The sequence below is a fragment of the Geospiza fortis genome, unplaced genomic scaffold (genome assembly GCF_000277835.1).
Source record: "Geospiza fortis unplaced genomic scaffold, GeoFor_1.0 scaffold317, whole genome shotgun sequence".
NCBI lineage: Eukaryota > Metazoa > Chordata > Aves > Passeriformes > Thraupidae > Geospiza > Geospiza fortis.
This window is the reverse complement of record NW_005054398.1, coordinates 207,328-221,057: the sequence shown is the minus strand read 5'-3', so window position 1 is coordinate 221,057 and position 13,730 is coordinate 207,328.

The window sequence follows — 13,730 nt, the reverse complement described above, 5'->3', positions numbered from 1 at the left end:
CTGGGCACCTGCTGCCTGCAGGAGGTGGGGAAGCAGTGCCCGGGCGATCCCGGTGTGACCGCAGGTGAACAACAGTCCCCTCCCTCCCCGTGGCGTGGCTCTATTGGGTTTTATCAACACCGGGGGTGGTTCTATATCTTCTGTGTCTGTTTAAAAGATGATATTTCATCTTACTCCTGTCCAGCATGTAATGCAAGGAAAATTCCTCTAGAATTCGACCCTCTGTAATGCACTTTTAAAAAAGATTTACTAGAGTATCTTGGTCTCTAACCTGCTTTTCCAGTGTTCTGATTGATAGGGAGGATGTGTGCTAATATCTTTACGAAAACTTCGATGGGAGAAGGTGTGGGTGTTATCGGCTCTACGAACTTCAAGCAGCAGGTTTGTTACAAAGTCCAGACAGGTTGACTCCTGAAATAGACAAGGGTCTGCTCAACCTGAACTTCTGTGGTATAAGTAAGGTGTCAGAGACATGTAGATATCCAGGTTTATAGGTAATAGGTAACCTAAACCCATGGTGAATCAGCTTGCTGCCTCTCCCCAGAGTTACTTGGATTAGTTATGGGAGAAATACCTAACCCTGCATGAGGCCTGTAAAATTAGTTTGTAGGCTCACACCTAAAAATACTTGGGGCTGGCTCTGATCTTCCTTTAATTTTTGGTTATGTAAAAAAGTATTATTAAGCAAAATTAATGATAGTGTCACTGACAGCTATTTAAGCAAAATTTTTCCTAGGTGTACTTTGTATGTAATTTTCTGTCAAGTACGCATCTTTTAGTAAGATACAGCATCCTCTTGTGAAACACTGTATTCCACTTTTTTCATTTGTGTTCACATAAGGAATGTTATTTGTTAAGAGGTTAAGAATGTTAAGAGGTAATGGCTCTTTTTAAAAGATCAGTTCTTTTTAAAATTAGTATTTACTTTGAACTATGTCAGAAATGGAGAAGAAATTACATTTCCATCTTCTTCGCTGTTCAGATTTTTTTTTTCAACCATCTCTGCTGGTATTGATACTTATCTAAAAATCATGGGATTGTGTTTGGCTTATAGTTTTGAGATTTATAGTTTTAAAATTTGGAAAATTTCGTGATAGCTTTCTCATTATGAATCTTCAGACACCAGAAGTTCAGTGTTTTTTTTATACAGAGTATTTGGCACATACTCCAGAGTGGGAAAGTGAACAAAGCAAAGGTGGGAAGTGAACAAGGAAGTATTGAGGTTTCAAAATAAATAAACCTTACGCAAATATAAGTATATTGTATATGTACACTTCATCTGCAAAACTTTAGCATGATGAACCTTGTGCAGGTTCTGCTTTTTGAAACTGTCTGATTACAGATTTCCCTTTCTGTTTGCTTCCATTTATTTTCAACTGAATTATGTGTCAAAGTCCTGTACTGTCTAACAGTTCAAACTATCTTTACAAGCTGCTGAGATTGCATGCCCACAAGCAGAGTCTTGGATCAGTTTGATGACAAGACAGAGGTCAAGTTCATCTTTGAAGAAACTCTTGGATGTTAATTTTCCTTTCAGAGTTCTACTTCATTGCTGGTTTGTGACAAATGGTTTGAAAGCACTACATGCAGTACCTCTAAACCTGATTCAGAGAGGACATGAAAAGGTACCAGTAAAAAGCAGTAAGTAAAATATCAAGCCACAATAATTTTTGTAGCATGCATACCGGTTCCTGTTATTTAACTGAGCACTGCCTCATGCTATTCACCTTACAGCTGCAGACTAATTGCTATGCTCTTTCTGGACCTCTGGTGCACTTTTACTGAAGTCGGAGCATTTCTGCTTTGATCCAAGACAAAATTGCTGGCCTGAAGAGCATAAGTGAGTATGGCTTAGAAAAAAGCCAAAGCAGATGATCATAATTGACGTATAGTCTATAGGGTAGTATTGGCTACTTGAAATTTTACACAACAGCTGAACACTGCTCATAAGGTATAACGAGTTTCCTCACTTACACTTTGTATAACAAAGCAAAATAGGGACAAGGCATTACTCACCTTATACAGATTGTTGAAGAGACAGACAAATAAAAAGGATGATGCTGGTAAAGACATTTAAAAGAATTTCCTTTAAACCACTCTTAAGACTGGCACTGTTTCTGACTGTGGTGCCCAGAACTGTGAGCTGGACGGTGTCCTGGGCAAAGAAAACCTGTTTTTTTTTCTTGGAGAATGTAACACAAAGAAAACACAGTGATACTGGCGATCATAAATGCATTAGCTCATGCTGCATTGTTTCTACAAAAGGGTTGCTTCATACATCATGAAAAATATAAACAAAACAGAAAACAAAACTCTTTTAGACAGACGATAGAGGAGGTCAGGGCTGCAGGAATAAAGAACCAAAAAGAATGGATTTAACTTTGCGCATTTCCCACAATGAAAACCCCATTATAACTGTCCTATTGAAGAGGATGTTTCTTAAGAGATGAGGGACTTCCTGAAATAGACACAAATGTTACTGAGAAAGGTTTTTGTGTTTTACCCTTAAAAGCATGTTAGTTTTATTTCTTGCCTTGTTTTCAGCTGTCTAAATAGTGTCCTGAACTTTAGGTGTTTCTGTGCTGTGGTAGTGTGACAGTGGTCACAAGGGTTTTCAGGTGATGTGAGAGACGAGAATGTTGACTCCATGTTCAGAAGGCTTGATTTATTATTTTATGATGTATATATATATTACATTATAACTATACTACAAAGAAAAAGAAAGGAAGATTTCCAGAAGGCTACCTAAGCTAAGAATAGACTAGAAAGAATTATAACAAAAGCCGCTCTCTTGGACTCTGTCTGAGAGAGCTCAGTCCTGGATTGGCCATTAATTATAAACATCCAAGATGGGCCAATCCAGATGGACCTGTTGCATTCCACAGCAGCAGATAACCTATTGTTTACATGTTTCTGAGGCCACAGCTTCTCAGAAGGAAAAATCCTAAAGAAAAGATTTTTCACAAAGAGATGTCTGCAACATGATAGAACTTTTATCAATTTATCAATGTTCTGTGCAGTTCGATTTGGTCACAAGTAGAGAGTCTGCCACAATACACAGACATGCACAGAGTGATGGCTGACACACAGATCATGTCCAAAGCCTCTGTATCATGGAGATTGTTGCTTTCATGTCTCTGTGGCTGCCCAGAAATATTTGAATATGTTTAGACCTACAGCTGGTCTGGTTGCCTGTTGGTGCACAGTTTGTGGTAACTGGGAGTGGGGACCAGCCTCATCCCCAATGGGGACAGCTGTGAGAAGCAGGTGAGCAGCACTGACAGCAATGAGCCATGGAGTGCCCAGGGGCACTGAGCAACCACCAAAGGGAGCAGAGGGCACACAGGTGCAGTGCATCAACATCAGTTGTAAAAGGTTGGGCTGAAGAGCAGATGCTTACAGCCTTCTGAAGTGACATGCTGTTACTCTGTATGGGCAGATGCTTGAAGCCTTCCAATGTTACTCTGTATGGGCTGAAGCTCTGTGGAACTGATGGGGATGCTGTGTATTGTGGCCCTCTGAACTATGACAGGTACTGGTGACATGTGCTGTGACAGTTGCCCTTGAACGTCCCACAGCTGGCTAAGAATACTTTGGACTGGGACTTTATCCAGTTGCTGAATAGGTATTGCTGAGTTCAGTAAATTTTCCTTCAATGCTTGGAGGGTTCACACAGAGCACTCCTTACCTTCACACTCATAGAATGCATTACAAGGGAAGGACAAGGAATCAATGGGGGAAAGGTGATTGTCATCTGGAACTGTTGTTGTGGGCTATTCAGTTCTGTCTGAAGTTCTTGCCATGTGCTGCCCTTGTTCTGGCCGCAATACTATAAAGAAACCCAAGTATTTCATAATAGTTTGAGCGCCCTACTTTTTCTGCCATACATTCACAGCAAAAGTCAAGATGTAATTACTTTTTAGGGAAGAATGCTGTTGTGGGGAGTGTAGTACCATTTTTTCCTTATTTCAGGTGATCTATTTGCTTCAAATTTTCATCCTTTAAAATTCCCTTATACACTTGACACTTCTGCTTCCTAATACAAAGCTAGAAGGAACACTAGCTGCACTTCTATCAGAGAAAATCCTGAAGGTTTTTACTGCTTATTGTTTCATTCATTTCATGCTTATAACATGTCTCTACAGCTCGTCTGTCTGTGATGTTTTCACACTGCTGTAAACTATCTCCAGGGAAAAAGTTTGCAACAGCAAAATAGAAGCTTTCTGTACAGCAGCTAAACAGCTGAGGTCTAGAACCACTGAGGTATTTGAGCATCCCACCTCCAAGTAGTCACTGCCTCAGTATGTGGATCTGTATTCTGGAACAGTTCTGTGCTGCATCTGTGGTGCTGATACAGCAGACAGCAATAGCATCTTTCTTCGGGCACCTATGATGTGCTGGTGTGTCCTGCCCCTGCAGAGGGGGCCAAAGAAGGAGATGGGTTTTGAGGAGCATTTACTGTCCAAAGACAGTATTTAGCTGACTGAAGGTCATGCTCCTCAGTGTGTACAAATGAGCATGACTGAGTTTATCTTTGTGAACAAAGCTGGTTATGGTGTAGTGCTAGATGTCAGTAAATCAAAGATTGGCATATGTATTTCTACTTACTATTATTACTAAAAAATATACAACACAAAAACCCCCAAAACAAGCCTAAAACCCCAATAGCTTCTAACCTTCTGGCATGCATTTTCTGCCTATAAAGTGATGCCATTCTCCATGGTTTTGGCACTTGTTTTAGGCAAATATTGTGCTTTGAAGGAGTACCAAAATGTAGGCCTATGGTAAAACACCTTAATTACAAATTTAACAGTGGGGAGTAGTAGTTTAGTCTTATAAAGACACAACACTGGCATGTCCCTCTCTTCATGTTATTTTCAGTCCGAGATTTGGATGAAGTCTTTTTTCTACTTCTTCTGTGTTTCAGCAGTGAGGGTGTTAGAAGTCCAGTTTATATAACAGTGACAATAAATGTGAGTGGGAGTGTGTGAATTGAAGCACTCTTTCTCATTGAAATCAGACAGAGAGGAAGAAGAGAAGTGTATTTGTGTTTTACTTCAAACAGATAATTTCATAGTTTTTACCTGAATTTTTGAGCTCAACTTTGCTCTGATATTAGCTAAAAATGTGCAGTGTCTTAACTTCTCTTGTTGGAATAGCCCATATACCTGAATGAGAGTGTTTCAGTGATTTACTGGTCTTTAGATTACTTCAGTATTGTCTAATGCTGCTGTTGTGAATAGCTGTTTCCAGGACATTTCACCCACCTTTTTAAAGCAATTTTGCTGTTGTCACAAGTAGCTGTTAATCACTCCATCTCTGGACTCTGTTGGCAATTGAAAGTCATAGAGCCAATGTCTTTATGATTATGAAATAAAAATAACTATTTGAATATTTGCATCTCTAGTTATTAGGCAACTTGCAGAAGAGTGACATGGTACTATAAAATATATTTTCAGTTAAAAAATTATTCAGGTCATTTTTCTTAGTCACAATTGAGATGAAATTTTGTGGGTTGTTTCAGAGAAAAACCACTGGAATTGTCACTAAAACCATATCAGACTCCTGAGGTGTATATGTAAAAATGGTTTGGCTAGAAAAATTTTGCCACATGCTAGTGCATAAAAAATTAGAATGTTTGCAAAATGTGTATTTGACTAATTGTGGAACACTTATTGGACAATAAAGACTGGATTCAACCAAGCTAGTAAGTTGGAACGTTCTTCCCTCCCATCTTCCCCAGGGAAACTTACAAAAAACAAAGCTAAAGAAAGAATGCCAAGAAAACTACCACCCTTTGCAAGTGTCTATTTCAGCAAACAATAGATTCCATACTGAAACAAGGTGTTCTTTAAGAGCACTAATGTTCCTTTATTTCAGGAAGGTTATGGTTCATGATCTCCTGGAAACTACTTGGAAATGATAGAGCAAAAAGGGCTACACTGTTCCACATTTAAAATGGTGAGATCCCAGGGCTGATGTGTAAATCCTGACTGATACTGTGGCAGGATGCCCTGTGCTGTGCCAGTGTGGGACAGAGTTCCTAGAATACAGATGGCATTGTCCACCTGCTGCTGACACAAGGTGTTAGTTACCATTGCTAAAGCTAATAGGCAGGAGGAAATCCAGAGTATTGGCAATCAACTGCTTGGTGGTTTGTTTCCTTTTTTAAAGATATATTTATATTTTTTTCTTATATGAGTGTTAGTGTAACTGGAACTGTAAATCTGACCAGCAATATGGTTGTGTCTCTTTACTCCCAAGACTTGACAGGCTTATACACTTATACACTCACTAGTGTGAATATTTAACATGTAGAAAAAATTGAGTCAGGAAATATGGTGTTTGTCATTGTGTTCATTTGAATAAAAAATACACATCACAGATTAAACTCTCTTCACCAAAAAAGAGGGAAAATCTTCACACACAGGAGGGTATGAGCTACAGTCTGGGTAGTTTTGGCATTATTATCTGGGTGGTTTTGCCCTTTGAACCCAAACCATTCCATGGTTCTATTACCTCTGTAACAGGTGTGGTGAGCTGAAAACTGGGGTTAGGAAAATTCTTGTTTGAAACAAGGTACTAAAAACCCAGAACAAATGCTAAATACTTGGTAGTCCATAGAGTTTTCTAAGTAAGACTGAACAAATTATTATCTTTTCTAGGATGATGGTAGAAGTCCATTTTGCTTTTCTTCCTCCATAAGAGGATTGGTTTAAATTGCTTGTCCAATGTTTTGGTTTCCAGCTATTTTTGGAGCTTCCATTAATGATTAATTTGGGATTATCTTCAGGCCATCAATTTTGTTCAGTACTAATACTTTGTGTGTGCTTAAAACTGACAATGGGGTCAAAAGTATTCTAGATGGAGTGCCAAGTTTCAGCTGCAGATGTAAATAATACCTGCAAAGTGCACAAGTCCCACTTTGCAACTCCAGCATTTTTAGTGCAAGGTGAGTAAAGCTGAAGGGAGGATACAAGTCTTCAGGAAAAGAAAAGAAAAAAAAAACAACAACTGAAAAACAACCAAACCCAAGCAACTCTTTGCTTTCAAGTCACCTAAAAAAGAACGCTTGAAGCATGTCATACTTGTAAAAAGCAATTCCTCTGTATTTCAGAGTCATCTCAGCATTGTTTGCTTTTCTTTTCAACTTCAGAATCCAGGAAAAATTGCCAGAGTGCAGTGCTGGACTCTGAAACCCTCATCACCAACTGAATGGCCTAACAGTGGGACTAAATTAGACAAGCACTTGAAGCAGATATAGCCTTGCCAAATTACTGGGTGTATCAGCAACACCTTCTGTCTGACAGCTGACAGAGGATCTGGCAAATCCAGTATATTGCAGGATCTGCCTCTAATACTGTTCCACTCTCACCTTGTGTTTCTAACGAAACTGAAGTTAATTTACAGCTCAGGGAACTGGCTACATTCCATTGACTAGGCCTGTTGTTCAACTCTGGGTGAAGAGTTCAACTGTATTTTAAATTCTTCTATTGTTTCCAGCAGATGATTCAAATAATGAGCGTGAGACATTCTGCCAGTAACTAATTCTGAACTTAAGTTATTTATGTTTATATTGTGTACATATAAAGATAATATGCCTCTTCTGAGCAGTGTCCCGTGTGATAGTTGATAGAATTACACTCTTTTATGGTGAAAAAGCTGTATGTGTCTTATTAGTTAAATGTCAACTAATTACTCCTTATGTTTCTTTATAGCTTGTCAATGGTTTCCATTGAGGAACAGAGCAGTATCAACACTAAGGCATTGTGAGGGAGAACTTTCATCCATAGTAACAAATCCTGTTCTGTCTCCCAGTGAATGCTGGGACTAGACACTGCCTCTGACACTGAAGGTATGTATAGCACATTGCCTGTTACCTTTTGTATATCCTTGAGGAGTCTCCCTCAGCTAGAAATTACTGTTTCCTGTATACACATACTCCCATCTGTCCAAATCTCTATCCTACTGAGACACAGAATGTGAGTTTTAATGGGAATATATAGGTTAGTGCTACTGGAAGCAAAAAGAAAAGGAAGTTGTTTTTCTCAAGAGGAAAAATGAATAAAACATGACTAAAATAATCACCAAGACCAGTACTGCTGATTAGAAAGAAAGAACAATTTTGTGTCAAAACTCGCCTCAAACATTACAGGTTCTGTGTGGTTTTATTTGGTTTGTGCAGCACTGTTTTTGAATCAAATCAGAAAGTAATGGTGACAAAGTTACCTTTATCTTTTTAAGTTAAAAACTATTGTTTGCTGCATACAAACATGTATGTTGTTCAAGCAATATCAGCTGTCTTTTCTCCTGCAGATTTTTAATTCATTTTATGAAATTAACAAAGTTGTTTTTGTCACCTTGCAGAATCATAAATTACTACAGAATGAGTTTTATGTTTTTAAGATATGTGAATACAATGTTCTTGGGCAAGTGCCTGCTTAGTAATGCAAGAATAACTCAGTGTCTCCTTCCTAAAGAACACCAGGGCTTTTAGCTTAGCACCTTTTTGGATGCAATACACCCACTCACCTGGTGGTTAAAGGAGGGATGGCTCTGCTTGCTCTGAGCTCCCTTGTCACTGCTAGCAGGATGGCTGAGTAATGAGAGCAGCCACATCAGAAAAGAGTCAAGATTTCCACTTACTTCTCTTTGTCAGATCATTGCAGATCATTTTGGTCATGCCATCTTTCAATTAGCCTACACATTTCACAGAATTTAATACTTAGAGAAAAGGTGCAGTTTGAATGGAATCTGGGCATATATTTCAGTGTTCTTTCAGCACTATTACTCTAACAATAAAGAAATAATGCAAGCAAAAAGAGGAGAGACTGTTCCTGCTTCAGAGAAGACAAGGATGTTCAGAGTGCTAGCCTGGGAATAAGATTCATTTTCATTTTTAGACTTTGCTTTGGTGAAAAGCAATGTAATGTAATTTTTTGATCTTCATTTTTGTACTCCTTTTGTGGAAGTGACGTTCCATGTCTCACAGGATTTTTCCTAAGTTAAATATTTTCTCTATGTAATCTCTTCTACAGTATGAGGTGCCATGTGAGTACATAAGCCTTAATCATAAAGCTAATCTTCCTCATTTAGATTGGCATTTTACCTCATGAATGTTCTTGGGCACCCAGAGGGATCAAGTCTGCGAATATATAAGATCTGCTGAAAAATGTGCATTTAGTATCTTCTCTGACTAGGACCTATGAACTTTATCAGAGCACTGGATACACAATACATGCTTTGGAAATCAGCCTCCTACAGAACCTGGTGAAATCTCTATTGCACAATCATAGAATTGTTTATCTTGGAAAAGGCCTTTGAGACCACTAGGTCCAACTGTCAGCCCAGCACTGCTCAGTCCACCACTAAACCATGTCCAAAAGTGCCACATCTCACTCTTACTGTACACATTTAGTCTTTTATCTCCAGGGCTGGTCACTCAACCACTTTCCGGGGGAGCCTGTTCTTGTGCTTGACAACACTTTTGGTTGTCACAGTTGAAACCTCCCCTGATGCAGCCTGGGGCCATTTCCTCTTCTTGTATGGCTTGTCACAGTTCTTTTCAGCCTTGTGCAAAGCTGGCATGGAAATTGTGTCTTGTCTTCGGTGTTTCCTTGCTTGCTTTTGTGACAGCTGCACCTTAGCCAGTAGATTTCTCAAGAGCAGCTTATCTGTCAGATTTTTTTTTCCCCTGCTGTCTTGTGTTTGTTCTCAGGATGGGAGGATCCAGGAAAAGCATAAGTGCCACAGCCTGGCCTCTATTTGCTTTAATGTGCTGTATGTAATTCCTTGTGGGTTGACCTGGAGTTTCTCATGCAATGCTCTCTGACACAGCTTCTCTAAGGCTGCAAGGCTGGGTCACACCTGTATCCCTGCTGCTGTCCAGAATGGCCACAAGCATCATCCTGTGGTGGAGAAATTAAGCTAAAATTCTGTCATTTGGAGGCTGATAATGAAATTAACAGCCTGGCTTCAAAAGAGAGCTGCCAGCAGTCATGCTCACAGTGCAACCAAGGTGACTTTCCCACAGCAGATTTTGAGGCTAGCTGATGCTGGGATTCAGAGTGGGCTGGAGGCCCTGTTCCTTGTTTCTCTTCAACCTGTCCCCTGCTCTGCCCCTGTCTGCAGCAGCATTGGAACAAAGAGGATGGAGGCCAAATTTGCAACCAAGTGGAAGAGCTTTGTTAGGAAAGGAAAAGGAAGGGAATAGAACAGGGTTCTCACCCAGTTTAGATGTGAGGAGTCTTACAAAGGACAGATCTTGCTGAAATGGCTTCATCCTCCAGAGGAAGTGAAGTGTGCTGAGCTAGAGAGTTGCCCTAGGCAATACCCTGAGATGGAGATATTGAAGGTGGCACTTCAATAGCCACACAACCAATGGGTAGTTGCCTTTGTGGGGATTTAAGTTTAGACTTGGCCTGGCAAAATACCTGTCTTAGCAAACCCTCCAGTTTAAACGTAATTTTGCCATCGTGGACATATGTGGTTAGGTCAGCTCTCCCTATGGCACTTAAGGGGGTGGCATTTCACAATGAGCTGCTCTCAGTACAGGTCAGCAGCTCTGCTGGTGTGGTGATACAGGCCTTCCACAGTGCCACACCGATGGTGTGCTGGGAAATGCCTTGTAGTGCAGATGTGCCCTCATTATTGATTTGTGGCTTCTGCTCATCCTCAGGTGAAAAGATTTTCTTCTACTTCCTGTGGGAATAGTATCAACCCAAAGAGGCTACATCACTGTTCAAGCTATCTAGTTACTATATAGCTGCCTTATTCCATTGTATAAAGAATTTATATGGTGTATGAGAAAAAATTTGACTGTAACTAGATTATTGCTCTTCATTTTCTTCCATCAATAATCATATTTCTTGATTATTGCAGGACTTCCACTCTATCTCTTAACAGCTCTGTTCATGTTTGTTTTTGAATTGTTGGCATATTTACTACACAATTCTGTTCAGTGCAGTGCAAGGGGAAAAGGGCACACTTGGTATCACTTCTGGGCAGTTGGATTCCTGGTAAATCATGTCATACCTTTCTGACACTGTCAGTTCAGTTTCTCTTTGCCAATCTGGCAGAGTTACAGACTTGATGACTGATTTTATGGGGTTTTGTTTAGAATAGTAAAAGGCTCGACAGCTAAATGTATAATACATATCCAAGAAATGTTCTTTCCTGTAATGAAAGTCACAAGTCCTGTCATCTCCTGGGGAAATTTTATCCCATGAATGTATTCAGAGTGAGAAGAATCTTCTCAGTTATCTTGGTTTTCAGGTCTTAGTTATTAATGCATTAATCACAATCTCCCTGTAGGTGTGTGTTACTCAGCAGGTTTTTGTTTGGTTTTGGGGGGTTTTTGGGTTCACCTGGTGGGTAGCCATGGCTGGGTGGAGGTTTCTTTCCTGTGCAATGAAGGCGTTGCTTTCCATGTGTTATCTTGCATGCCTGAATAATTAAATAGTCTCTTTGACGTCTACTGCCTGATAGAAAATTTACCTTGTCTACATGACTTACTCCCAGGGTTACCTATCCAACACTTCCTTATTCTTATAGGCTTCAATGTATATTATGCAAAACTTTGGTTATAATCCCGTTACTGATGATCATTAAAAAAATATTTCTTGGAATAGTGCACACATTAGGTTTCTAGTTCTGCTGGTCATGAACAAAGTAAGCTCACGTCTTCCTATGCTGTGCATCTAGAACTGGAGAGGACATTTTGCTTTATATATCAGTGTAGGGGGATAGACTATAAGAAAATAAAGATAGTGTAGAAAGTAATCTTACCCCTAAGGAGTTGCAGCTGGGCCAATTATCAAAGATTAGGAACAGGCCTGACTTTACCAGGCCACAGCTGAACCAATGAGAAGAAGAGTGCTATAAAAGAGTGGGGTGGCTGGTTGAGAAGGGAACTGGAGTCAGCTGGCTTCTTTGTGAAGGGGAAAGAGTCAGTGCTCTGAGGAGATGCCCACAAGAAACACCAAGAAGGTTTGGAACTTTTGTGATAAGGAGACAACAGTATGGAACCCCTGCAATAAGATGACAACATATCAGTTTAACTTAATTTGTAATGAATGGTTCCTGGTACTCTTGTTAAATGTTTAACCAAAATTACTAAAATAAAAATCCAGTCATTCTTCACCACCAATAAAGGCATCATGTATATATATATACTAAAATACTTCGCTGTTTTGGAACATGGCATAATTAAAAAATGTATTTTTCCTCTCAACATTCCTCTGAGGTTGGAAGTGCTAGCAAACACTCCATGAACTTATTTCAGATGACAACTGAGGTGCAATGAGGTTGAGACTTGTTTTTTGGGTTTGCTGAGTTAGTCTGTCCAGCAGAGGAGGGAGCTGAATTTGCCTTTTCTCGAGATCAGGAGCAGCATTCTGTCCACTTCAATCTCAAGTGGTCGGTCACTTCCCTCCTCCCAGAGCTCCCAAGTCCCAGAGCCTTAGGGAGGTCACAGCCATTTAGTGACCAGTTTTCCCTCAGACGACCAAATACTTCCTCCTCTTTGAAAGAAATACCAAAGAAGGGAGTGAGTTATTGCCTCTAAAACTCAATTCAGCAATTTTGCCAAATACAAATCACAGAAGCTCTGTTTGCTTGGCAGCGCTAAGTTGTCTCCGGCTGTTGCAGGGGCAGGGAAGAGGCGGGGACTAGCTGTGCATTTACGAATTATTTAAACTCTTGCACCATCTAGCGGTACCTTTTCAAAAAAGCCTCCCAATCACCTAAAATAAAAGCATATAATCTGTTTAACTTTCTGTTTTAGACGCCAACTGCATGTATAATTAAAAGCAAGTAGCTGTGAAAAAGCGAATATTAAGCATCATCTTTCCCCTTAGAGGCCTGACGTCATATTCTTTAACATGTGTTTACATGTTTCTTGCTGTTTGGTTTATAAACCAATGTCTTAAGCAAAATACTCTTAGTTGCAGAAGAGTTAGCTTTCAGAGAAAAGAAACCAAGAGCACTTTGTGTACAAAGTAATATTTCTTTTTTAGTTCAAAAGGCCAAATGTTTCTTTCAAAGTATGACTTTTAAGAGAAGCTGTATTGGTACTCTGAAGAATAAGAATATCCCCTGCATAGAAAGGGCAGTGACAGTGGCACTGAATATTTTTTCCCATGTAAAATTGCTGATGTGCCTTACATCTGCTCTGGGAAGATTCTGAGGAACAGTCAGCCATGAGGAATCAATGCATTATCTAGCTCCTGCCACTCAGGCAATCAGCTTAGATATTGTGAGCTTTTTAAAGAACAAAACAAAACCCACCCTGAATTTCTTGTATTATTTCTAGCTTTTTAGCCTGTATGCTGCAGTCGCTTCACACTTTCAAGCTTTTCTCAGATGCAGGGGAGTGAAAATGTTTTATTTTAAAATTAATGCTGAGCCTCAGACATGATTCCAGTAGCAGACTCTAAGCAAAGCACTAAAAATAGTGAGAGTCATGATAAAATTGCAAGAGCAGGAAGTGTTGCCTCTGAGAGGAGTGGGGAGGAATCTCAATTTGCATGCATTCATTAACTTGGTGTCTGAAGTTAAGCCTCTTTTTCTAGGGTGCTGCTTCTTTCTTTGCTGTAAGAATTTTAAAAACTTCGCAAACCAACTCCTGGCTGAATGCTTTAAGGTAGTTTATACCTACTACAATAACATGCTATTTACATTATAGATATAGCGCCTAAATCAGTTTATTTATAATTTCCTGGACAGCTTTG